At 36.0% G+C, this 26,985-nt stretch overlaps 1 protein-coding gene and 1 non-coding gene across 7 annotated transcripts in view; one reads left to right on the top strand and one right to left on the bottom strand.

The window, feature by feature from the left end:
* The first annotated feature begins 3,121 nt into the window (after positions 1–3,121).
* On the top strand, positions 3,122–3,227 carry LOC114579534. The gene has a single exon (XR_003700567.1). It is a non-coding gene; the product is annotated as a small nucleolar RNA R71 (small nucleolar RNA).
* A 4,594-nt stretch (positions 3,228–7,821) lies between these two features.
* The window catches only part of LOC110103724, a 35,328-nt gene continuing 16,164 nt past the window's right edge, over positions 7,822–26,985 (bottom strand). For 3 of the 6 annotated variants that reach the window (XM_020832534.2, XM_028694394.1, XM_028694395.1), the window contains one exon: positions 7,822–8,499. The gene's annotated coding sequence lies outside the window, so the exon portion shown is untranslated. Of the gene's footprint in view, positions 8,538–9,299; positions 11,679–26,985 lie in introns of those variants that run through there. The other 3 variants (XM_020832536.2, XM_020832533.2, XM_020832537.2) reach the window with 3 other exon arrangements.

The following is a 26,985-nucleotide window of genomic DNA, read 5'->3' as shown; positions in this document are numbered from 1 at the left end:
TGTTGAATAAGAGCTCTTAAATAGAAGAGCTTCAAAGGAGCTCATTAATTGCAAGTTGCCGATAATATCATCTAGGATGATATGGACATTGTCCTGGACGATCAGTATAAATCCCATTAGATCGGCCAGAGCATCGCCCTGAATGCAAATTGGACGATTGAAAATTGGCTTGATCGTCCAGGCTGATCAGTTCAGATCAGAGGAAAATCATCCAGAGCATCGCCCTGAATTTGTGCTGGCCGATATTAATCGTCCAAAAGTAACTAAGGTTTTTGAATAGATGATCCTGGCTGATCCTGCAATCGTTCAGGACGATGTAATCATATCAATCATCCTTAATTACTTCCTTGATTACTGGTTCAATTTAGGCATAATTGTGTATTATCGTCCAGGCCGATACAATATTATCCTGGCCGATTTCCAAAAATACAATATACCTAAAATGAATAAGGCGGCTATTTCTTTCTATTTTGAGCTTATCGTCCTAGTCGATACAAGTATCATCCAGGCCAATTGGCTAATGATGGCTACCTTAATTAAGAACCCCTGATTAGATTTTTTTTTAAGCCCGATTGTCCAGGACGATGTAAATATTGTCCTGGCCGATTTGAGTAAGAACATAAATTCTAAGTCTCTCAAGTGTGTGTGTGTGTAGGGTTACTTTGCATTAGTCACACCAAAGATTACAATTGACTCAAGAGGGGAAAAATAAAATTACAGACTGACTCAATCCCTAATCTACCCCATCTTGAACTGGCTCCATTTTTCCGTCCGATCTTTGATTCCAGAAAAGTCAGTAGTAAAAGACAGTCCAAGTCAAGTAAGAGTATTTGCCAATTATCAAAACATAGTTCATAGACCTGAATTTGCAACAACATATTCTCTCAATGAAAATATGTGACTATTTACAAAGTAATTGAGCCACATTAGTGAGCCCTACAATAGTTTTAAAGTTCCATCGCTGAGGTGCTAGTTCACTTTAAGGGCGTTGTGGTGCCAATCTTTCTAGTTTCATAGTGCCAAATGCCTCTTAATATTTTCCAACAAATATTTGAAATGCTATGTTTATATGGGATTTTTTTCACTTGATTAAAATTTAGTACTTTTTAGAGTACTTCTCTAGTTCCTTCTTAAAGTAAATATCTAAGAAAAGCTATAAAATTATAAGATACAATCATTTAGAGTGTTTAACATGTATTTATTGAATTAGCCTATAAGTTTTGGGAAAAGGAGTGTAGAGTAGATACTTTGATCCTTTCTGGCGATATCACTCTCTTGTATTTTCATTCTTTTATGAGTTTAATGAAATTGAGTTTGCTTCTTTGAGGGCCAGCTTTTGATATTAAATTAGCTTCCAATAAAATTTTATGCATGCAGATTGAGGGACTAATCTCCTTAATGTTAGTGATTGACCACCCAAAAGCTCTTCTAAAATCATTCAAATCCATAATCAATTAACTTTCTTGATGTGGTTTTAAATTTGTTGACTTAATTACATGAAGAGTAGAGTTAATACTTAGAAAGACATACATGAGATGGCAATGTAAAGCATTAAACTCTAATTTTAGGGCCTCTTCAATGGATAAGTTTATAGTTTTTTTTTTTAAGAATAAGTTTCTAACAATTCAAAATTTCCATTGATCAAACTACTTTCATTTACCTCATTTGTTAGAATAGATTTCCCTAACTTCTCTTTATTCTTTTCATCTTCTTCCTCTTCCTACAATTCTCCTTCAAATAATTCTTCCTTCAGACTATCTACTATGATATCTTCTAAATCCATCCTAGAGAAATCTTTATTCTTATCTTAAAGGAATTTAATATATTTTAGTACATCAATTATAACCTTTTAATCTTGAACCCATAAAGTTAATTCACCATTTTGCACATCGATCATGTCCTTTTCAATAGCTAAGAAATGTCTTAAAAAAATAAAAGGTATTTTTCTACTTCTTCTAAATCTAAAACAATAAAATCAATAGGGAAAATGAATTTATCAATTTTAATCAAAACATTTTGTATCCTCTCGCGTAAGTGATAGATTTATCAGCAAGCTCAAGAGTAATAGAAGTAGGTTGAACCTCTCCTATATATAATGTTTTAAAGATAGAAAGTGGCATGAGGTTAATACTAGAACCTAAATCACATAAGGCTCTCCCGCATAATTTTTCACAAATAGTTAAAAGAATGATAAGGCTCCAAAGATCTTTAAGTACTACACTTTTTAGTTAATGCTACCATTTCAAATTCCCCTAGCTTGTTCAAAATATCCATCATAAATCTTGCAAAAGTGGGCATCTATTTAAAGATTCAAATAAGGGTAAATTAATGGTTAATTTTTTAAATATGTACTTCAAAGAACCTTGAGAACTATTTTTTATTTAATATTTTTTTATTAACCTCTGAGAAAAATGTAATGTTGGTCTCTCTATATCCTTCCTAATTATTTTTTTAGCTGATTTTATAGGGCCAGGTTATTTAATTAAAAATTTATTTTATACTAGTTTATCTTCACCATTATTTTTTTGAGGTAGATCTCTATCTTTGTAAGGGTCTCCAAAAAATTTCCCACTTCTATGTTGAATGTTATGACATTGTTCTTCAAATTTATTATAATTAATCAATCTAGCAAGATGACCTATTTGATCTTCAATCATTTTAAGTGCACTAGATTGATTATGCAATTAGATTCCTAATTATATAACAATATTTTCCAAGGGTATCTTCCCATTCCTGTCATGATGTAGTTATTCAAAATATGAGTGATAATGTTATGGTGCTAGGTGGTGAGGCATTATGGTGCTTAAATCTCAAGGATCTCTGTTGACATTACCATACCCAAAAGTCTTGGTTCTAATTTTCAAGTTATCTAATTTCTTTGAATGGCTACATCTTGTTCAATTAATATTGATAAAGAATTAGATTCATATACTCTTACTACTCTCTTATGAATTATAAGATCTATAGACCACTAGAAATTATAAGTAGCCATTTCTTCTATTTTTTATATGCTTCCTCAAATATCTTAGACATTAATGATCCTCCAGTTAAAATATCTATGATTACTCTAATAGATCCTATTAATTCATTATAAAATATTTGAATAATCAACCAATTAGGTAAAGTATGATGAGGACATTTTCTAAATTTTTTTAAAATCTCTCCCAATTCTCATAAATGGATTCTCCTGCAAACTATGTAAATGAAGTGATATAAATTCTAAGTTCGGTAGTCTTTGATGGTGGGAAATACTTAGCAAGAAACTTATGAGCTAACTCATTTCAAATGGTTATAAACCCTGGGAGAATTGAATTTAACCACATCTTATTTTTATCTCTTAGAGGAAATGGGAATAATTGAAGTCTAATAGCATCATCACTAATACCATTATACTTAAATATTGCATAAATTTCTTAGAAAGTAGCTAAATATAAGTTCAATCTTCAATAGGAGTTGCACCAAACTCAGAATTTTGAACCATTTGAATTATGACAGGTTTTAATTCAAAATTATTAGCTTGGATCATAGGTCTTTTAATGCTCTGATGAATTTTGTCTACTAAATGGTTAACATAATCCCTAAGAGGTCTAGAATGATCTTGAACTAATACAGGGTCAGTCATTTTTATTATCTTTCTAGTTTTCAAATTTATAAAAAGGTTTTTTTCTTTTTCAGAGTCAAACAATAAAGGTTCATTTCTTTGTATATAAAGCATGCAATCATGAATAAGCAATTAGCAAATAAAATAAAAAGAAAAAAGTAGGTCTAACTATATAATTATTTTATTGACATAGTTAAAACTACAAACAAAATACTTCTCCAGCTATACCACCAAAAAATTGATGGTGACTGTGGAGTTGATTTTTAAATTGTATAAAAATATATGGCTCTATCACCCCTACATATAATGCTTAGATTTTCTTTGATATAAAATATAACAAAACTCCAATTAATATGATCAACTATACATGTTGAATTATGTAATAAAGTGATAGAGTAAAGTGCCAAATACATGAGGAAGTATGCTTAGTAGCAATAAACTACTTTAATTTATTCTAATTTCAATTGTTATCCTACCAAAATAAAAATATGTATATTTTTTGAAGATTCTATTGCTAAAAAAAAAGTAAAAATATTATATATAATATTTAATTAAAGTATTATGAATTGATGAATTTAAATTGCATATCTTTCCTAAAGAGACTTTTTATAGTAATGTGATTAGAGCATGTTCATCCCTAGATCTCTATCGAGCTTGTAGGGGTGAAAAAATATATGCTGACCTCCTATAGTTATATTATCTCCTTAAGAAACTAGAATATTTTATGTCCAATGTCTAGGCAAGCAAACATCTTATCTCAATACTCCAGGTTGTTGTTGCATTCCTCCATCGAGGCTATGCATCACACTAAATTTTAACTACATCTATGGCCATTATTGGCATTAAATAAAGAGAAGGAAAATATTGAAAACATCTTTAACATTTATAGAATAAGAATCTTTATTAGTAATCAAAATGTGTTTTGCATCATCAATCCAGAAAAGGTGAATTAACCAGACATAAAATGAATAACAAGCAAACTCATTTTCATTAAACTCGTAGAAGAATGAAAATATAAGAGAGTGATAACACCAGGAAGGATAAAGGTATCTTTTTTACACTCCTTCTCCCTTAACATACAGAGTTGCCTCAAGAAAAATTGGCTAAATACTCCAAATAATTATATCTTGTACTTTTCTAGCCTCCCTTAGATTTTACTCTAAGAGGAAACTAAATAAGCACTTTAAAAAGTATTGAATTTTACATAAGTTACTGAACTACCTTTCAAATATAACATCAGAACTATTCATAAAAAGATATAAAAAGGCATCTTGCGCGTGCTGCTTCAAATGATGGTTTCATGGTGCCCTTAAAGTAAACAACCACCATGCCATTGAAGATTTTGACCTCTACAGAGCTCACAAAAGTGGATCTATTATTTAGTGAACAATTATATATTTTCACTAAGAGAATGTGGCCTTGGAAGTTACAAATGTAATGCCGTGGTTGTATGTGCATTCAAACGATGTGGTGCCCAAACGACAAAAAATGGTGCCAAGGCATAAGAAATTATGAAGCTGCAGTATTTGAAAATTGAGAATCTGGCACTACCTAGCTGACTTTCTGATGCTATCTGTGTTACCACCACAACACTTGCAAACAAAGAACCCCGTGTCGTAATGTCCAATTTATGGAAACTCTGTGGTATAAATGTGATGCTATGACATTATTTCATCGAACACCATGGTACTATAAAGTATTTAGAATTTTTCCCAAGTTTTATTTATTTATTTATTTATTTTTTGCAAAAAAATAACTAAACTAACACATTTTCACTTAAAATAAAATACATAAAATAATATATAATTTACACTTATCATGGATAGAGGACATTGAAGATGAGATAAAATCAATGAAAGATAATGATGTTTAGGAGCATATTGAATTTCCTAAAGAAGAAAAATATGTTGGTTGTAAATGGATTTTTAAGACCAAATGGGATCCAAAAGGTAATGTTGAAATATATAAAGCATCCCTAATAGATAAAGGTTTCACTTAGAATGAAATCATTAATTATAAAGAGACATTCTCTCGAGTTTCATCAAATTACTCTTTTAGAATAATTATTACACTTGTAGCTCATTATAATTTATAGCTACATCAGATGGATGCATATATTATTTTTCTCAATGTGACATTAAAGAAATAATAAATATATTACAACCAAATAATTTTAAATCTTCGTATTTGATATATATGTTATATAAAATAAAGAAATCCATCTATGATTTAAAGCAAACATCTTGTCAATGGTATAAAAGTTTAATCATGTGTTCACTTTATTTGGTTTTAAAGAACATACAATTGAACATGCATTTACAATAAAATCAGTGGGAGTAAGTTCATTCTCCTAATATTATATGTCGATGATATTCTATGAGAATGCTGTGATATAAGCTTATCTTATGAAACTAAAAGATATCTTTCAAATAAATTTGATATGAAAGATCTTGAAAACTCATCCTTTGTGTTGGGTATGCAAATTTATCAAGATCGCTCCCATAGTATACTTGGTTTATCATATTGAAAAAAAAATAATTAACAAGTTTGGCATGAAAGATTATGCACTATGAGAAACATCCATTGCTAGAGGAGATAAATTTAGTATACTTCAATGCCCAAGAAAGAAAATTGAAAAAGTAAGAGATGGATAATATTCCTTATGCATTGGCAATAAGGAGTCTTATGTATGCTTAAATTTATATGCATTCGGATATTGTGAACATTGTTGGAATGATTGGCATATATTAAAGTAACCCAAGAATGAATAGTAAAATGGGTTATGATGAAGCTAAAAGAACAAAAAAAAAAATTCATGCTCACATAGTGAAACTTTGATCATTTAAAGATTAACGGGACATGACTACATATTATGGATGGCATTACGAGATAATTAGATATAAATTGGGATAATAAAGCAACTGAGTTATATTTCAAAAGTAATATAAGCTCATCAAAATCAAAGAATATTAACATAAAGTTTCTTATTATGAAGGAAAGGGTTCATAGTTCTCAAATTTCTATAGTATATATTAGTACAAATTTTATAATTATAAACCCACTTAAAAAAGGAATATCCTCAAAGATATTTCATGCTCATATGGATGTAATTTATTATAATGATGTGCTAGTATAATGAGAGCTTAAATGTATTGTTCAATTGTTGTTAATGTAAATTCATATCAAATTAAAGTATTACTATTATCTAGTAATTGAAAACTATGAAGTAAAATTATTTAGTTTTAATTGTAATTTAGCATAAAGTATCAAAACTGTGATGATAACTCTTTTGAATTATAATATTGAACCATTTAAAAATAGACATCCTATGATATTACATTACATGACTTAAATTTCTGTTCTACTTAGAAATTTGATTATTATTTGGTCTATGTGACATCACATTTATCTTCCTATATAATTAGATATCGTAAAGACTAAGTATTTTATTTTATCTTAATGACAAACTAAAATAAAATAAATATAATTAAACTATAAAAAAATTCATGACCACCAATTTAATAGGTTCTCATTTTTCTTATTCTCCATCTTGAGTGAAAAAATGTCTCATGCTCTCTCAACGACACCGCTTGAAACATGGAAGTCTAAAAACCTTTTTTTATTATTATTATTTGAAGATAATTATTATTTGTGGAAGTCTAAAAACTTTTTTTTTTATTAAAACCCACAGAAAGGACCTACGCGTTGATAGAAAAAGGAATTACAAGTCTTTAAAGGGATAGCTAGCCCGCTAGAGCTCCCTAGAGCATACATAAGAAAAGGAAAAATAAAATCTAAGAGCCGGCAATCCCAACTAAGCACAAATACAATAACCTAGTAACATTCAAAAAATTGAAAGAAAAGAGGCACAAGAATCAACAGTCAGCTCAATCTCACAAGTCAAAACAAGACCCTGCACAAAATGAGCACTAGTCTCCAAAAACCTATAAGAAAGGCTTTTAGGGACACTAAAGATAGCAGTAAACAAAAAATAAAGCATAGTCTAACAAAAACCTGTAGAAGTCTAAGAACCTTGATTTTGTACTTAAATGGATTTAGGTAAACTTTTATAATTCTTCTCGGAGATGGTGAAATTATTCTTTCATCTCCATTAATTTCTAACAGTATATTCACTATGCGAAAAATACAACATAAAATTCATTTGAAGATAGATAGTAGTAATATAATTTTATTAACTATGAGAGAAATACAATATAAAATTTATTTAATTATATATGTATTGCATTCAACTAAAAAAAACTGCCCTTAAAGCCTATGCGCTCTTTTATGAATAGAATTACAATTTCTCTAAACAGCAATAGTTAACATAATGAAGATTACATTTTCCCTTCCACACACACACAACCATGTTTCCACTTTCTCACTAAACATCAAAATGGAATAACATAAGGCAACTGATAAATATCGAATTCAGGCAAATAGTAGGCTTGGGATTGCAAATAACTTGCGGAGATTAAACCAACTTTGTCATCATGCTTGTTAGCTTTGTACCTCCCGGCTAGGTTGCGTTGTGGGGACCATCTAGGCAGCCCAAACAGCCAATCTTGGGAGCCAAAATTAAGATCATATTCAGTTCAATATCAAATCATTGAAGCATTACCCCAATTCCAGGCTGCTGCTACTGCTGCCACAACTACTAGATACGAAGTCAGTAGCAGCAACTCCTTCAGGCATGAGGGCTTCTGTAGCACGACCAGAGAAACAAGGATCCTCATTTGCAGGCATTGAGCGGAAATCATGTTGTTTCACCAAAGTTTTCTCTTTCAAACAAGAAGCTTCTTCTCCAGCTAAACTTGGTTTAATAGTATTGGTTACAGCCATAGCATCATAAGAACAGCAGGGCTCTGTGTTTGTATTCGCCAGCCAGTGATAACTTACTGCTTCGTCAAAGGTAACTTAATGAGTAGAACCAATACTTCAAGCAAAGCAAGCATAAATCAATAACACGTTTGGCTTTGTAAAGGAGTAAAAAAAATATACACAATTTTAATGGCGTATCAATTTAAATATTAGAATTTACCAGTATACGATCATACTATGAAATATAAGTATTACACTATCCTTAAATGTCAACATTTGTAAACATTACACCATGCTAAGTTGATGTTAATAAAAAACGATAGCACGTTACTTTCTTTTTTTAAATGATAGTCCTTACGTTCACCTAAATTATGAAGCAACTCTTACACAATCTTACGCTAAAACAAGTCAGGTCAAATGTCAAAAGACAACTCAACCGTTTGCAATGGAGCAAGGTTGGGTTTGCATGAATTATAACTTTCAAACCAAAATAACCATGCAAATTTGCCGGGTAGGTCTACTATGGAAGCCATACATTTACTGAGAGGTTTGATGGAGCAATATAGAGAGAATAAGGAGGATCTACATATGATATTTATTGATTTAGAGAAAACATATAATAAAGTTCCAAGAGAAGTGGCTATGGAGAGTTCTTGAAAAGAAAGGAGTTAATAACGCTTATATTCAATCATTAAAGATATGAATGCAGGAGCTATAACTTGTGTTTAAACACAAGGTGGTTTGACCAAGTATTTTCCTATTTCAGTTGGATTACATCAAGGATTAGCCTTAAGCCCATATTATTTTTGTTGTCCCTGCTGTTGAAGTTGTTGTCCAGAAGCTGCAACGGAGTTAATAACGCTTATATTCAAATCATTAAAGATATGAATGCATGAGCTATAACTTGTGTTCAAACACAAGGTGGTTTGACCAAGTATTTTCCTATTTCAGTTGGATTACATCAAGGATTAGCCTTAAGCCCATATTATTTTTGTTGTCCCTGCTGTTGAAGTTGTTGTCCAGCAGCTGAAACTAGCTGTCCGAAGAATCCTGCCCAAGGGAGTTTGCTGTCTACCCTCCAGAGCTCCTCATGATTGCTGTCCTAATGCTGATAAAAGTTGTGTGCTGCTGTCCACACCTTCTCAAGGCCCTAAACTACTACACCCAAGCTTCGCATCCTCTTCTTCTTTGGTTAAACTCATCCTCCGATTATTTTACTTTCCTAGTCGCTTTTCAATTGTGGATATAATTAAATCATAAAGACTTGTGCCAATCTTTCCGCTAAAGCTTAGTAAGTTAGAGAGTTTAGTGAGGGATCCTCACTTAGGGACTAGTCTTATTATTAACATTGGGATTTATTGTGGAAACCCAATAATGTATGCAACATTAGATTAAACTGACTGTTTTATGATCTTAACTCCTATGCATTTGATTTAGCCTAAGCTTGTCTTACCGCTCTTTCTGTTTTATATTGTCGCTTATAATCAACATAGGATATAATTATTGTGGTTTTAAAAATTAAGCGAGCAAATTCTTTAATATAAAGCATCCTTGTATGTATAAATCAAAAAACTTATTTTATGAATTCAATTATAGCATTTACGAATTATCTATAGTGCTTACATAAACCTGTTTTTAGTTTATTAAAAGGTCAGACAAACTGATTCAATGCAAATAAAATATAACTAAAATAGCATTTGGTATGGGTTTAATGTTGAAATAAATTGAACCCTAATTGTAGCCAGCTGATTGTTGTAGTGTTCTCAATCTATAAAAAAATTGTTTCTTTCTTCTATGACAAACTTTAAATATTTTATTATCTTTATGCCAATTATATGAATTATTCATCCATTATTGACATTATTTTTGTACTATTTTTTAATCCAAAAGAATATATTGTTGTTTAATACTCCCATTGCCAAAAAAATACCCTTGTTCTCAAGATTAAGAGATGGAAAAGAAGTAGAAAGAGCTTTCATATGTAACCCTTGGTACCAAGTAACCGTAGGTTTTTCAAGATGAAAGAAAGCTATGCTAAAACAATGATAATCAGGAGTGCTGTGAAAATCAAGTATTCATGCGCTTTAAAGGTCCATGTTTCGATGTTGATCAATTAAAGCGAGGAAGTTCAATTTTCATTGATTTAAGAAAAGAAAAACTGTAGGAGATGGTGACAACAACGGAAAAGGAATTTGATCTGCAAAACTAAGGATGCCGTCGAAAAGGAAGGATCCTTTGGAGTGGAGGACGGGAATGGTCAATGCACAAACTATTAAGTTTCTTGTCAATAGAATGCATGAAAGCATGAAATTGTTGAAGTGATGAGCCAATGGAAGCAAATTGAACATTTACTTGTCGAGATTTTTTAATTTTGAAGAATTGTAATGCTTGATTGGTTTGTATTATTCCGTGAGCTTATGCCAAATTTGCATTTTTCATGTAGACAGGTCTTTGGTGGCTGCTGAAAGGGAATAAAGGATGTGGTTCTTTATAACAAAAACTAGGACCTTATGTAATATTAAAAAAATTTAAATGAAAAATGCAACTGTTGGATGGCGGCATTTGGCTGAAACGATCAATTTATGCTAGCGGAGGAACTGCTTGAATTGTTTTCTGATAATAGCGTGGATGTCCCAAGGTGCTGTTTACTTAGGTGCAAATTGTCAAAGCTTCTATTCTTGCTGTTCTTCTCAGATCTGCGTGGAGAATTCTTCAAAATAGCGGGTATTAACATAAGGAATATATAAATGGCAGATCTTGAAAAACTGTTGGTAAGTGTTAGTGCGCAGATTCTAAAAAACTGCCGCTGCTCTGAGGGCAAAATGCTTTGTTGATTGCAGGTTTTCTTGAAGACCACAGTTGCAGTTGATCTGAAAGTTGTGCTGAAGGTAGAATGCCGGCTGTGACTGATAAATACTGCTGTTTGCAGATGATGTCAGTGTTGCAGATTAAGAAAGACAAACAGCTGCTGTTCTTGGTGTTGTTGAACAGGAAAATGTAGTCAAATCGAGACTCCTGCTGTTCCTGTGTGAAGACTGCTGCTGGGAACGAATTGGTGAAGTAGGTAAGAAGCCAATGTTGTTAGAAGATCCTTACGGCTGCGCGAAGGCTGACTGGCTGTTGGAATGCCGCTGGTCGGTTGAGTTAGAACAAAGCCACAATGGAGATGTAGGATAGAACCACCAGAAAGAGATGTTTGTTGCTGCAGAGGCGTGATGTTAGGGCAATGAGAGCTCAGTTTGTTATACTTATTGATCTACAACAAGAAGGGGAGGCAGCTTTGAGTAGGTGTGGACTCCAAGAAAGAAGGGAAAAAGAGAAACTAGAAGGAGATAAACTAGAAATCTTATTTCCTGAATTCAATTGAAACATTAAGGTTTAATGCTGAAATAAATTGAACCACAAATTGATGAGGACATCAATAGGAGATTCTAGCGTGAGGAGACATCGGAGATCTACGGCTATGCTCGCATCTTTTTATTTCTGATTGATGTTTTGTAATTTTATTATTATTAGCGTCATTTTCCATTTTTGCCCTCATTTGAGGGACTAGATGCATATAACCCCAATGGGTAGTTTGGTCTTTTGTTTTGTTTTTGTACGAGGGCCAATTTATAGCCTTCTTTTCCCTCTTATGAAGGATGATGAATAATAATTAAGATAATTTCTGCACATATAGCTTGGAGAGTTGTGAAAGTTCTAGAAGAGAACTTCGGTGAAGGCCCTTGGTGAAGGGAAAGCAGATCACCCATCAACCGCAGGAGAAGTCCGGGTTCATGGTTCTATCAATTTCTTTATGTTTTCTCCTTCTTCTCTCTTCTTCAAGCCACCGGCCTTAGCTCCCTCCCCTCCCACACCACCAGCTTTCACTGCATCCCATTCCAAGCCGCCGGTCAATCATTTCTCCACATCAAACACCAATTCAACTCCACTTAACCCACACCCCTTCCTCCTTTAGCCAAAAGCCACCCAAACTCCAAACCCTAACTACCGGCCTTCCCCTCCCATTGATCCAAAATTGATTATTTTGCTTCTTTCCAAAAGTGGAGCATAAAGATTAGGAGAGAACCCCAATTCAAAATATGATCTCAAATTCAGATTTTGATTTCTTTCCTAAATCGACATAATCTATATTAGGAAAGTGTTCAATTCGGATATCTAATTTTAAATGAAAATTAAGAGGAATATTTTTCCATTAATTCCTCCTAACTTTAGACGAGACCACTAAAGGAAATCCATCCAATCAATCCCTACTCCAAAATTCAAATTAATTTGGGTTTGAATTTGTTTCCTAAACTAGTATTCCTATTTTAGGAAAGTTTTCAAATAAGCTCTATTTGAACTTTAAATTAGATTGGATTTAATTCAATCCTTCCTAATTTCAAATTCCAAAACAAGTAACCCTTGATCTTTTCTCCACAATCCCTTCCCTTCCTCTTGGGACCGCCGGCCCTCCCTCTCTCCACGGCCCCCTCTCTCTCCTATTACTTTAATGTGTTTCCAAAAGTCGACACCTACATTGAGAAACTCTCAATCCCTATTTCCCTCCCTCCAAAATTAATTTAGGGATTCAAAATTTGAATCATTCCTCTTTTGTCCACCTCCAAAATCTGAACCCTAACTTCCCCATCCATCCGAGCTTGGCCAACCCTCCTTTCTTCCCACTTCTCCTTGAAAATTGTTTGGGAATCCACCTCTCTGCACGACGACTTATCAAGGGCAGCAAAGAATCATCTCCTACCGTACCCAAAGCATCATTTACCTCATGCATGGCCGACCCTGAGGTCGACCACGGGTTCGTTTACAACGCTTAAGGAGAAATCGACATCTTGTAATCCCCTTCCTTTGACCCAGACTGGGAATACGAGGATTCAATGGAAAGCTACATAAATCGCATACTCTATCATCTCGTCGAGACGATTGACGAGCAACGACCAATGGAACATTAGCACATCGTCGGCCAACCATCAGCTTCCCCTCCTCCGGCTACTTTCCCAATAGACAATACCTTACGTGTCACCTGCCTTTTGGTGGCATCACTAGGGTTGCTTCTACCCCTTCTCCGCTAAACCCCAATTTCAAGAGTTTGAGCGCGGGAACTCAAGGTGAATTCTCTAAGTATTAAACCGCGGATTTTGTTAAAGCACATTTAGTTTTATTTTTATATTTGTTATCGTTTTAAATTGTTTTGCCTCTAAAGCTTGTAACTTTTTCCTAACAATTTGATAACTAAGGATTCATAAATCTATAATTATGAAACGTTAGACTTTACATTGGCTAACTTACGCAATTGTTTTATTACTTTCGAGCAATTATTGTTTCCATTCTACATCACAAATTGTAGTGGCCAACTGGTTGCTATAGTGCTCCCAATCTATAAAAGATTTACTTCATTCGTCTTATATGATAAACTTTAAATATTTTATTATCTTGACATCGATTTTCTAAATTGTTCATCCATTCTTAACATTATTATCCAAAAGAATATATATTGTTGCTTAATACTTTATACATCAGCAATCACTTTTGGAAATTGGTCAACAAATATGTAAAGCACTAGTCTAGTCTTTATTTTTTTTATTTTAGGTAAACCTATATTTTTAGTGACATGTTAGTCTACCTAAGCATTCTAAATACTCTCTAGTTGTAAAGATTTTGTATGAATGAATAAAACTATGGTTTCCCCCTTTCCAATCTTTCTTCCTCCCCTTCTTCGTTAAAGAGTCTATACCTACTCGAAAGGTGCCTAGGCCTTCTTGATGTAGATCAAGAAGAATATCAATGGTGCTCTTATTGAGACCAAAACATCAATCCTCTACATGAAGCTTCTTCCTGGCTGTTCTTTCCTTCATCCACACAGTGCAACCCATCAAGATTCCTTTAAACAACAGCCTTCTGACAAGAAATACTTGAGTTCGCAAGAATCCCCAAGGGAAATACTTAAGTTCTCAAGCAAACCTATCATTAATTGGTGAAAACAACAAGAATAATACAAAGTATGGGCGGAAAAACAGCCCCCAAACGATGGATTGCAATGAGAAAATCAAGCCAAACAAAGACAAAGCAAGATACAAGTGATCATCAATTCGAGAGGAGGATCACTCTCTCCCAAATCTCTAGAAAAGCAATCTAGAGCCCAAACACCCGAGAATTCAAGAGAACACAAATATTCAAGCATGAAAAAACTCCCTCCAACCATCCCCCTTACTAATACAATTCATTTCCTAATTTCAAACATCTCACATTCAAATTTTCCCTCTCAAAATAGCCTCCCAAAACCCTTTCTCCCCATTGCTCCAAATGGGCGGCAGCATTAAAGGGAGTGGACCCCACCAGTCCGTCTTTTATAAATCTGAACAGGCCTAACAATACCACCCTCCCAAAGAATCACCTTGTCTTCAAGGTAAAAACTGGGAAACTGGTGTTTCACCCTCACGTATGGTTCCCACGTGGCATCATAGTCAGGCAAATTCTTCCACTTGATTAACACTTCTTTAGCTCCATCTTCTTTCTGGCGACCCCCCATCAATTCTAAGGGTTCCAGAATCACCTCAAAGTCCTCAGTAAGTGTTGCCGGTAACTCCGAGCTGGCGTGTAATCTCCAATGGCTCTTCTCAGCTGCGACACATGGAAAACCGGATTAATAGCCGCAGTGGGTCGTAATTGCAGTCGATATGCTATCGCTCCAATTTTGTCCAATATTACATAGGATCTAAAGTATCTTGAAGCAAACTTTTCATTTCTCCTGTTGGCAATTGTTTTTTGTCGATATGGTCAGAGCATTAAGAACACCCTCTCTCCTACTTCGAACTGGATGTCCTTCCTATGCCCATTAGCTTGTTTCTTCATAATTTGTTGAGCTCTCAATAAATGCTTCTTCAATTCCTCTAACACTCGTTCTCTCTCCTCTAAGTACTACACTGAAGAAACTGGAGTACTGTTAATCCCAAAGTGCACCAAGTGAGGACGGTCCCTTCCGTACATCACCTTAAATGGAGTCATGTGTGAAGCAAGTGAAACGAGGTGTTGTACCAATACTCCGCCCATGATAGCCACTTGGCCCAAGCCTTGGGTGTCTTCAACACAAAGCGTCTCAAGTAGTTCTCCAAGCTTCTATTGACCACTTCCATTTGACCACCTTATAGAATTTTCCCTTAAGTTTGAGAAGTACATTTCTATCATATAACAAGCCCGATGCATTCCTCCACTTCAACCATCCAACTTGAATTCTGCTGATAATATCCCCATCTATTTCACCATCACTCTGAACAATAGATCCAAGATATCTAAAACGTGCACTCTTATTAATGACTTGATCGCCCAAAGTTACAATCCCCTCACTAGGTCTATTACTACTAAAATTACACTCCATATATTCCGTTTTAGATCTACTCAAGCGAAAACCTTTAGACTCTAAGGTTGACCTCCATAATTCAAGTTTACCTTCAACTCCCTCTCTAGTCTTATCAACAAGAAGAATATCATCAGCAAAAAGCATACACCAAGGTACATCCTCTTGCAAATATCTAGTGAGAACATCCATGACTAAAGCAAAAAGATATGGGTTTAAGGTTGCTCCTTGATGTAACCCAACCGAAATAAGAAAATACTTGGTCAATCCAACTTGTGTTTGAACACAAGTAATAGCTCCTGCATACATATCTTTAATGATTTGAATATAAGCATTATTGACTCCTTTCTTTTTAAGAACTCTCCATAGCACTTCTCTTGGAACTTTATCATATGCTTTTTCTAAATCAATAAATATCATCTCTTGGAACTTTATCATATGCCTTTTCTAAATCAATAAATATCATATGTACATCCTCCTTATTTTCTCTATATTTCTCCATCAAACCTCTTAATAAATGTATGACTTCCATAGTCAACCTACCCGGCATGAATCCAAATTGATTTTGAGAAACATTAGTATCACACCGCAACCTATGCTCCAAAACTCGCTCCCATAGTTTTAAAGTATGACACATTAACTTAATACCTCTATAATTCGCACAATCTTGTACATCACCTTTATTCTTAAAAATAGGAATTAACACACTCATTCTCCACTCATCTGGCATCTTCTTAGTCTTCAAAATAGTATTAAAAAGTTTAGTAAGCCATGAAATTCCTTCATCTCCTAAGCATTTCCACACCTCTATTGGAATATCATCAGGTCCAACAGCTTTTCCACCCTTCATTTTCTTTAAAGCATCTCTAACTTCAGTTTTACTAATACGCCGATAAAAACAGAAATCTTTATTTTCATTTAGGGTGCTAAGGTCACTATAGTCAATCTTATTTTCACAATCTTCATTAAAAAGTTTAGCAAAATATCTCATCCACCTTTGTTGAATATCATCTTCTAAGAAAAGTATTTTTTGATCTTCATCCTTAATACACTTCACTTGAACTAAATCCTTACTACTCCTATCTCTTTGTTTGGCTAACTTATACATATATCTTTCTCCCTCCTTAGTATTTAATCTATTATATAAATCGCTAAAAGCTAATGACTTTGCATTGCATATTGCTTTATTAGCATCCTTAAGAGCCACTTTATATATTTCCCAATTATCGGAATTTTTAAAATTAAACCAATTTTTATAACAAATCTTCTTATTTTTAATCTTTTCTTGCACATTTGGATTCCACCACCAACTATTTTTACTATTAGGAGCTTTTTCCTTTGATACTCCAAGGACATCTTTTGCAATATTCTTAATATCACTAGCCACTTTTTCCCACATAACATTAGCATCCTCATGCACAGACAAAATCTTAAGATCTAAAATCTTATTCTCAAAAATATTTTTGTTAATATTCTTTAAATTACCCCTTTTTTTTAACATTTCAATTAAATAAAAATTCAAATTAAATTTTCCTCTAGATTTTGAGGAAATTTTGGCAACCTCCAGGTGTCACCTCACCACCGAGGGAGAAATCGAGGTGACATTTGCCAAAATTTCTTCCTACCCAGACCTAAGGTCAACGGCGTAGGGTCTTCAATTTTAAAGCATCCCACCAGGATCTAAGATCGACTGCATGAGGTCTTCAATTTGGAACCATCCCGGCCGGATCTAAAAGATACGACGGCCCAGGGTCTTTAAATTTAAAACCATCAGCTCGAATTTAAAATCAACGGCGCAGGACTTCAAATTTAAAACCATCCGCCCAAATCTAAGATCGATGGCGCAAGTCTTCGACACCTGTTTGAAAGATTTCCTTTTTTTATTCTTTTTTTAAGATATATGATATTATATAAATAATAATATAATATATATTATAATATAAATATATCATAGTATATATTTTTTATTTATAATATTATATATTATAATATAAAAAAAATTGAAACGTTCAGCTTGGGCACGATTAAGTTCGTCATTAAAGGAGCAAAGTCGAATGGTAGCAGGGGAAAGGGAGAAATCGGATAGCCACTAAGAAACCGAAGCAGCGACCCGTGCAATCTCTATTCCTTCTATGAAGCAGAAGTCGGGCAGTAAGAGGGGCATAAGAAGCAACTCGCAGAATCTATGTCTCGCACGAAGCAACGAAGTCGGAGAGCCACAGGGAGTTGGAGAAGAAATGAGTGCAATCGCTACACCTGCAAAGTGTCGAAGTCGAACAACGATGGGAGCCGCAGAAGCGACGTCGAACGACCACGGGGAGCCGAAATCGAGGTCGAACGATGACGGGGAGCCGGAAGAAGACGGGATCAGCAGCGTCGGATACGGGTCGGGCTTGGGAGGTGATGATTGGTCGGGTTCGATCGCGTGGGAACGGGCGTGGGAGTCGGACGTCGGGGTCGGAGGCCTAGGGCGTCGGTCTTGCAGAAGAAAGGGAGAAGCCGGAGAGAATGATTCAATGAAACTACAATTATGAGTCTCTCTCCCTCTATTTCTTACTCTTTTATTGAGTAAAAACTCTGAATGGAGGTTATTGAAAGGAAGAGCAAAATCGTTCCGCGAGGTGGGCCGACGAAGGCAGCGAAGAGATGTTTCGTTTCATCATTTTCCTTCATCTTTTCCTTTTTTTTTTAGTCAACAAAATTAAAAGAGATATGGACATTAAATCTCTTTTAGTTTAATTGACTTTGCTTGGAAACTATTTGAAATCCTTCCGAACTCCTCCCTCCCTCCCTTAGCCGCCGCCTCTCTCATCTCTTAATCCTATTTTCAATAAGACTCCAAATTATATTTCCAATCAATGTCTATTAAAGGCACCCCCCCCCAATATCCCCCCCCCCCCCAAAAAAAAAAAAAATTCAAATTTCCTAATCATCTCCACCATCAAATCTAAAATTAATTTCATAACTTTGAATTGATTCCATCCTAACCCACTATTCAACATGGAAATCAAATCAGCCCTCTTCTCCTAGCCTTGGCCGACCACCCTAATTCCTCCCGCCTCATCTCCATCTTCCTCTCCTACGCTTGGTACTTCATCTAGGGAAGAAGAAGAAGAAGAAGCAACACTTTTTCCTCCCAACACATTGTTAAGCCTCCTACTCATGGATGGCAGATCCTGAATAAGATCACGGCTTCGTATTCGACGATCAAGGGTTAATCAACATCTTCCGTTCTCCGTTCTTTGACATTGACTTTGAGAATGACCAATCCGTTGAAGACTACGTAGAGAGAATCCGCTTCTAACTCCCCACCGCTATCGATCAACAACACCCTCTCGTTCAGTGACTACTTTCGTCAAAATCCTGATCAAGGTGAAGTCTCTTCCAAGTCTTATCTCTTCTAAGTTTTTCCTTAATTGTGGCATCATAAAAAATTATGTAAGCTTTCTCCGTTTCCACCAATCATCAAAGAGTTGAGTGAGGGATTTTATATAGTAACTATTCTGGATGTTAATTTAGGGATTTCCTATGAAAACTTTCATGTATTGCAAAGCATGATTTGAATTGGTTATTTTGTGCTCCTAACGAATATTATGTAACTGATTGCCTAATCTAATTATCTCTTCAGTATTTTAAATCTTTCAATTAAAATTGCTAGAAGTTGGATAATTGTGTTTACTCTGAAATAAGCATGTAATTTCCTACTTAATCATAAACCCATGCATTTAGTCCTACATCATCTGGCATTAGATCATGGTTGTATTTAGGTGTCTATTAGAAAATTTTCTTATATGATTAGCATCAAAATCACATCATGCACGCATTAAAATTTAATTACCTATTAGTATATTATTTTCTTTTCATATTTGCATAGTTCTGAGTCACCATTAGACTTAGGATGGACCCGAAACAAATTCACAGGACCTTAGATCTGTAGGTAGGTCAAATGAATACAATATGCTAATAACTTGGGGAAAACCAATCTGACCTAGCTAAGCTCCGTCACCAAATGACATAAAGATTTGACACACTAGATCGAGTCAGGAATCACCCTACACCTTACAAATCTTCTAGGCCTCCTAGGTTGGGGACGACACCTTACCAGATGAGGAACACCCCCATGCCCCTTATCAAGATCCCCAGTACAGTCATGATCTTAATAACGACCCTAATACACCTTTGTTGAAAAACATTAAGGTCGACGCCCCAACTTTTGACGGTACCCTTGATCCCCAGCTCTTCCTAGATTGGATAAAAGGTATGAATATTTTCTTTAAATGGTACAACATATCTGAGGCTAAAAAATTAAGGTTTGCTGAAATGAAACTCACGGGTAGTGCTAGTCAATATTGGGCCAACCTAGAAAGCCTTAGGGAATCCCGCAACGACTATCCAATCACTAATTGGCCTTCAATGAAACGTGAGCTCAAACAAAAGTATTTGCCTCCCTTGTACTTCCCTAGGCTCCTGGATAGGTGGAATAGGTTGACCCAGTGCAATAAACTGGTAAAATAATATATTGCAGCCTTTGACGACTACCTAATTAGCTGCAAGGGGAAGACCTCTATTACCCCTGCTCAAATTATGTCCATGTTCCGTACTGGATTGAGCAAAGACCTACGCAACGAACTATTTTCTTATACCATCACTACTCTTGAAAATGCATACAGCCTAATCTTAGACCCTGAGGAGACCCATCCCCAATAGCCTAGTCGACACCAGGATTCTAGACCCTCTTATAGATCCCCTAGTGGAACGGCCCCTCACCACTCCACTTCCAAGCCGACTCTAAGTAACACTAACCGACCACCTTATGGTCCTTCTATGTCCCGTCCAGACTTTAGGGGAAAGCCTCCAACCCTTGATACTCTTAGGTCCCACTCAGGGACCAAATGCTTTCGATTTCAAGGGTATGGCATATATCTTCTCAAAGTTCTAGTCCTTATAAAGTCACTATTATTGAGGAGATCACTAAAGATGAGCCCGAGCCCGAGCCCGAGGCTGAATAGATTCACCAAGTTGAAAATAATAGTGAATTCTTTGAGGAGGATGATGACACTGCTGTCATCCGCTATCTACTGAAAATAGACACAACTCCCATCTGCGTTGTGAGATGTGCATTGTCACATCCTGTTGCAACTGATGATTGGCGTAGAACTTCAATCTTTCAAACCTACACCAAAATTAGAGATAAAAACTATAAATTCATAGTGGATAGTGGTCATTGCATCAATGTTGTCTCTTCCAACATGGTGTCTAGACTTAGTTTGTCTGTCGTTCCTCACCTTAAACCCTACAAGATAGCTTCGTCAACGCTATTGCCTTAGAGGTGAATGAACGAAGTCTCAAACCAATCTCCTTCGCTGACTATAAGGAGAATGTGTGGTGTCATATTTTGGTGAGGGATGTTGGAAAAATCATTCTATGGCGTCCCTGGCTCTTTGATAATGATGTCCACATTTATAGGCATTCAAACACTGCGTGTTTGAACATGCGGGCAAAAAGATTAAACTTCTGCCAACACAGTACAGGGTTAAGGACGATCCTAAACCCAATCCAGTCAAGCCCAAGAAGGGGTTGAGCCTTGTGACATTCAAGATCCTAGATTCTGAAATAGCACAAGGCACACCATATACGCCTTGGTTGGCCGTGAAACTTCCTCTGAGTCTGATGAGCCTATTCCTCAGGAGGTCCAACCCATACTGAGTAACTTTGCTGATGTCTTCCTTGATGATCTCCCTGATCAACTTTCTCCCTTAAGAGACATCCAGCATGTTATTGATCTTGTCCCCAGTGCATCACTTCCCAACCTACCCCACTATCGCATGAACACCATGGAATATGCTAAGCTTAAAAAGTAAGTGGGCGAGTCACTGCATTGAGGCTACATCAAGGAAAGTCTCAGCCCTTGTGTTGTACCAGCTCTTCTTACATCGAAGAAGGATAGTACTTGAATAATGTACGCTGATAGCCATGTCATCAACAAATTAATTGTTAAATATCATTTTCATATTATGAGGCTAGACGATATGCTTGACATGATGACAGGAGCCACTATTTTCTCCATGATTGACCTTAAGAGTGGGTATCACCAGATCCGGATCCGACTAGATGATGAGTGAAAGACGGCCTTTAAGACCAAATGTGGTCTGTATGAATGGATGGTCATGCCTTTCGGGTTGAGCAATACCCCAAGTAATTTCATGAAGATCATGACCCAAGCGCTGCGCCCTTTCATGGAAAAGATTGTCGTTATCTACTTTGACGACATCCTTATTTATAGTCAATTCATGAGTCAGCACTTAGACCACTTGAGGCAGGTCTATAAGGTCTTAAAGAAGGAGCAACTTTATGAAAATCCTAAGAAATGCACCTTCCTTGTTGACTCTGTAATCTTTTTGGGCTTTATTGTTCTACCCAAGGAGTCTCTACAGACCCCGAGAAGGTGGAAGTCATTTTTGAATGCTCAGTCCCTCGGAACATCCGGGAAGTCTGCAGCTTTCACAGTTTAGCAACTTTCTATAGAGGATTCATCATTAGGGCTTTGGTGGCAGCCGGGTGAAATTCAGTCCTCCCTTAGCCGCAAACCCTACCTCTCTCCTCTCTAAATCAATTCAAATCAGCCCTCTTCTCCTAGCCTTGGCCGACCACCCTAATTCCTCCCGCCTCATCTCCATCTTTCTCTCCTACACTTGGTACTTCATCTAGGGAAGAAGAAGAAGCAACACTTTTCCCTCTCCAACACATTGTTAAGCCTCCCTACTCATGGATGGCAAATCCTGAAAAATATCACAGCTTCGTATTCGACTATCAAGGGTTTATTGACATCCTCCGTTCTCCCTTCTTTGACATCGACTTTCAGAACGACCAATCCGTTGAAGACTAAGTAGAGAGAATCTGCTTCTCCCTCGCCAACGCTATCGATCAACAACACCCTCCCATTCAGTGACGACTTTCTTCCGAATCCTGACAAATGTGAACTCTCTTCCAAGTCTCATCTCTTCTAAGTTTTTCCTTAATTGTGGCATCATAAAAAATTATGTAAGCTTTCTCCATTTCCACCAATCATTAAAGCGTTGAGTGAGGGATTTTATATATTGACTATTCCGAATGTTAATTTAAGAATTTCCTTTAAAAACTTTCATGTATTGTAAAGCTCGATTTGAATTGGTTATTTTGTGCTCCTAACGATTATCGTTTAATAGATTGCCTAATCTAATTATCTCTTTAGTGCTTTCAATCTTTCAATTAAAATTGCTAGAAGTTGGATATTGTGTTTACTCTGCAATAAGCGTGTAATTTCCTACTTAATCATCAACCCACACATTTAATCATACATCATGATGACATTGGAAGCTAGTTGTAATTGATTATATGTGTTTGACTTGATAGATGGGATGACATTAGTTATGATCGTGTATATCATTGGCATCTAGTTGTTGACATCTAACTACCGATCATCCACCCACTACCCATGTTCGCTCATAACTTCTTAACCTAACTGCTCTCAATAATAAAACTCAATGAAGTGCTCTCTGTCAGCTATTCGATACATACCTCACGCACGAATAGAGACACTCACCACTCCCTATTCGTTTCAGCCTCCGGTTTCAAACAGCATTGACGCGATACGCAGAGGCCCCGACCGCCGATCTCCCTGTCTCAATCCAACCTTCTCACGCAAGCAAGAAGACCAAAGTCCTCTTTGATCTCCCACAAGCCCGAGCCGACAACACCGAGCCAGTCGCCTGAAGCCCGGCCTCTGCTCCCGATTCTTGCCACCTTGCCCTAGATGGCCAAACTCCAGCTGTTGAGTCCGACCCATGCCCTAAATAATATATGAATAATATATATTATATTATTATTTTTTATTATTATTATAAAACAAGCACCACAACATGAGAAGACTTGAAGGAAGTCCCAGGATTAATACGGTTCCACGAAGCCCTTGGTTGTCGATTTGATCCGACCGAGCGAAAAGAAGATTAAAAGACCAATTATGGGTCAATTCGCTCCCCTGAAGTCATCACCGTTGATTTGATCTAGCTGATTCGATCGAAAAGGAAAGTGCCCTCCCCAACCTCCCCTTGCGGGAATGGGCGGCCGGAAGGCTTCCAGATTTCAAGGGGCACAAAAAATAACTTTTAAAAAAGAAATAAATCGCTTAATTAACGAGTCAAGCGCAATGGAAGACTCGAAGAACAATTTCGGGGTCAATTCACTCCCTCGAAGTCCTCGCCATAGATTTGATATGGCTGAGTTGATCCAAAAAGGAAAGTGCCCTCCCTAACCTCCCCTCGCGGGGAGGGGACGTTGGGGAGGCTGCCGAAATTGAAACTGACAAAGGACCCTTATGAAATGAATTTTAAATAAAAATAGTCACTTTAAACGAAAAATAATAATAATAAGACAAAACAATTTCATAATTTATATTCAAAAAAATGATTTCATGCTTCATTTGTGAAAGCAGAAAAGATATAGCTAATGATTTGAAAATAGCACTCAGCATCTTTGCAGTATACTTTGTGAAATATATATTGCTCAAATTAGAGAGACATGTTTTTTGGGAAATGATCAGATAACCTTGATCAAGACATTATGTCATAAGGGTGACTAATGGTGAAACAATACTTATGCTTGAAATATAGTAATGTAAAATCGTTAGTCTTTGTATTAATACACCCTTACAATAGCTAATGTTGATAAAAAAATTCCATTTCTATAAATAACCCTGTGCAACTTATCAATAGTGTCACAAAATGGTTTACGAAGAATAGGATTTTAGCAAAGGGTCTACTTAGGTAATATACATAGGATAAGCATCCTGAAACGTCGACCAAGGCCTCAGGTCATTTGGGTGGACCAAATAATGTTCTCCTATAATGATTTCACCCAAGAAATACAACTTTTAGGAAATTAGTATCTGAATACTTTCTTATTATCCGTAATTAGTGGTCACATCTTTCCATCATACTTTGCAAATTACATTTAGATCGTAAAAAAGATAGCAGGTAGAATGCTTGAAATTATGGTGTAGTCCCTTCATCTTACTTTCAAACCAATCATGGAATATAAAAGTTTAGTGACATATGCATCATCGGAGTGTTTTTCAAGACGCCATTCTTCTTTAGAAGCTATTTTCATGTTAACCTTAATCCTCTTCTTAAAGTAGTTTTGTGTTCAATTGCTAAATTCTTCAGTTGAAAGTAAGCATCAAAAGAACAAACGTCGTGTTAAGAAGAAGGTGGGCTTTTGTTCATCTCTTATTAGATGTAGCCAGTAAAGAATATTGTAATGTGAAGGAGAAGAAGAACTTACAATAAAAATTGATTGGAGATAACCTTAAATTGAATTGATATGTGAAGCAAAGAGAAATTTTATGGACTTAAAATTTGAGGCATATGAATTCAAGTACTTTAGATTACACTCCCTGAGGGCTAGTGAGAGAAAGTTAGTGAGAGAAAGTCTGGGATTTCAAATTTTCTGTTTCGACAGTTCTTGTGTTTTGCGGGTGTTTTGTCCGGTGAACTGCCGGCACTCCGGAGGGCTAGAGGGATGTTGATGGAGCAACGACGTCTCCTCCCTACTGAAGCTTGGAAGAATTACATAAAAGGTTTGGCTATACCGGTTCTTGATTCTTCAGAGGTTTTTAATGGGGGATCTAAAGTCTTGGAGGGGTTCAACCAGAATTTCAAATGTTTTAAAGAAAAACCATTGATCATCAACGAGGGTGGATTGTTGGGTAGAAAGGAGATACCCACTCTGGTTCCTGGCAAAGGAAAGGATGTTGTCAAGGAAGATTGTCTGAATAACTTGGAGGTTTCGCCAATTCTGGGAGGGAGGGAAAAGATTATTGGTGGTCTGAATTTTGAAGCCTCGTCATCTGCTGGACTGAGGATTTCTTCTAACAATAATTTTAATACGAAATATCTGCCGTCGTCACCGATTAAAAGAGATTTTTTCTTTAATGATCCGGTGGATAACAATTCACGGGGTGCAAGCAATGTGAATGAGGTTTTGTCTCTTAAAAAGAGTGAAGTCATTCCTATAGGAGGTCCAAAAGCTATTCTTACAGATGCAGCTTCAGAAGTGATTAAGGAGAACAAGGTGCGGTTACAATCGGCGTGGAATAAAAAATCGTATGTGAAGGTGGATAACCTGGAGCTGGGTTCTTTTTTATCTGAAGATGGTAATGTGGCGATTCTCCAGGCAAGAAGGAAATGGAAAATGCCAAAAGGCTAGGAAAGGCTGTTGTTGTTAAGATTTTTGGTGATAATATTCCCTTCCATGTGGTAAGCACAGATTTAAGAAGACAGTGGGATAAGTTTGGGAAGTTCCACATCACTGGATTGGGTCTCGACTAGATTTTGTGTTCTTTCGAAGATTCTACAGCTGTTGAGAATGTTCTTTCAGGCAGCCCTTGGTGGGTTAGAGGTCAGGTGGTCGGATTGGACAAATGGTCAGCCAATTTCAATCTAACGTCGCTTAAAAGCATTTCATCTCCTGTGTGGATTTGGTTGTCTAACCTTCCTTTACAATGCTGGGATGTGGTCAATATTTGTAGAATAGCTTCTCTGGTGGGCAAACCGTATCTTCTAGATGGGAACTTGTTCCAGTGGAGCAGGAGGGAGTATGCTCGGATTTGTGTGCGCATTCCTCTGGATTTAAAATTACCTCAGGGTGTGTGGGTGGAAGGTTTGACTGAGAAATTATTTCAGAAGGTGGAGTATGAAGGGATTTCAAAGATCTGTGCTGAATGTGGAAAGGTTGGGCATGATGTAAATGCTTGTGTGGATTTGAAAAATAAGGTGGAGACTGGCTCCAACAATGTTCATACTGCAATAGTGAGCGATGGTCGGGATCCTCTTAAAGCTGGTGCTATTTCACTTTTTGTTGGGGGTAAAGTGGATAAAGAATCCTGGACAATTGTTAAACATGGGAAAAAAAGTGTTAATAAAGTCACTGATAACAGAAAATTTTTTACTAAAAAATTTTCGGTCCCAATGAAGAAGATGTTTGTTCCTAAAATTGGTATTTTTTTTTTTTTCCTAAAATTGGTATTTCTAATCAGAAAGAATTGAATAAATTGGTTGTTAATAAATTGGGTAATAAGCTGGCGGTTGTTATTGAAGATACTCCGGTGCCTGTAACTGCTGTGGATGAAGAGGTTGAGAAAGAGATTCTAGCTGTGGTAGTCATTCCATAAGCCAAA

Source organism: Dendrobium catenatum, unplaced genomic scaffold (assembly GCF_001605985.2).
Source record: "Dendrobium catenatum unplaced genomic scaffold, ASM160598v2 fragScaff_scaffold_473, whole genome shotgun sequence".
Taxonomy (NCBI): Eukaryota; Viridiplantae; Streptophyta; class Magnoliopsida; order Asparagales; family Orchidaceae; genus Dendrobium; species Dendrobium catenatum.
Note: the sequence above shows the minus strand (reverse complement) of the source record. Positions and strands in the feature narration are given on the sequence as shown.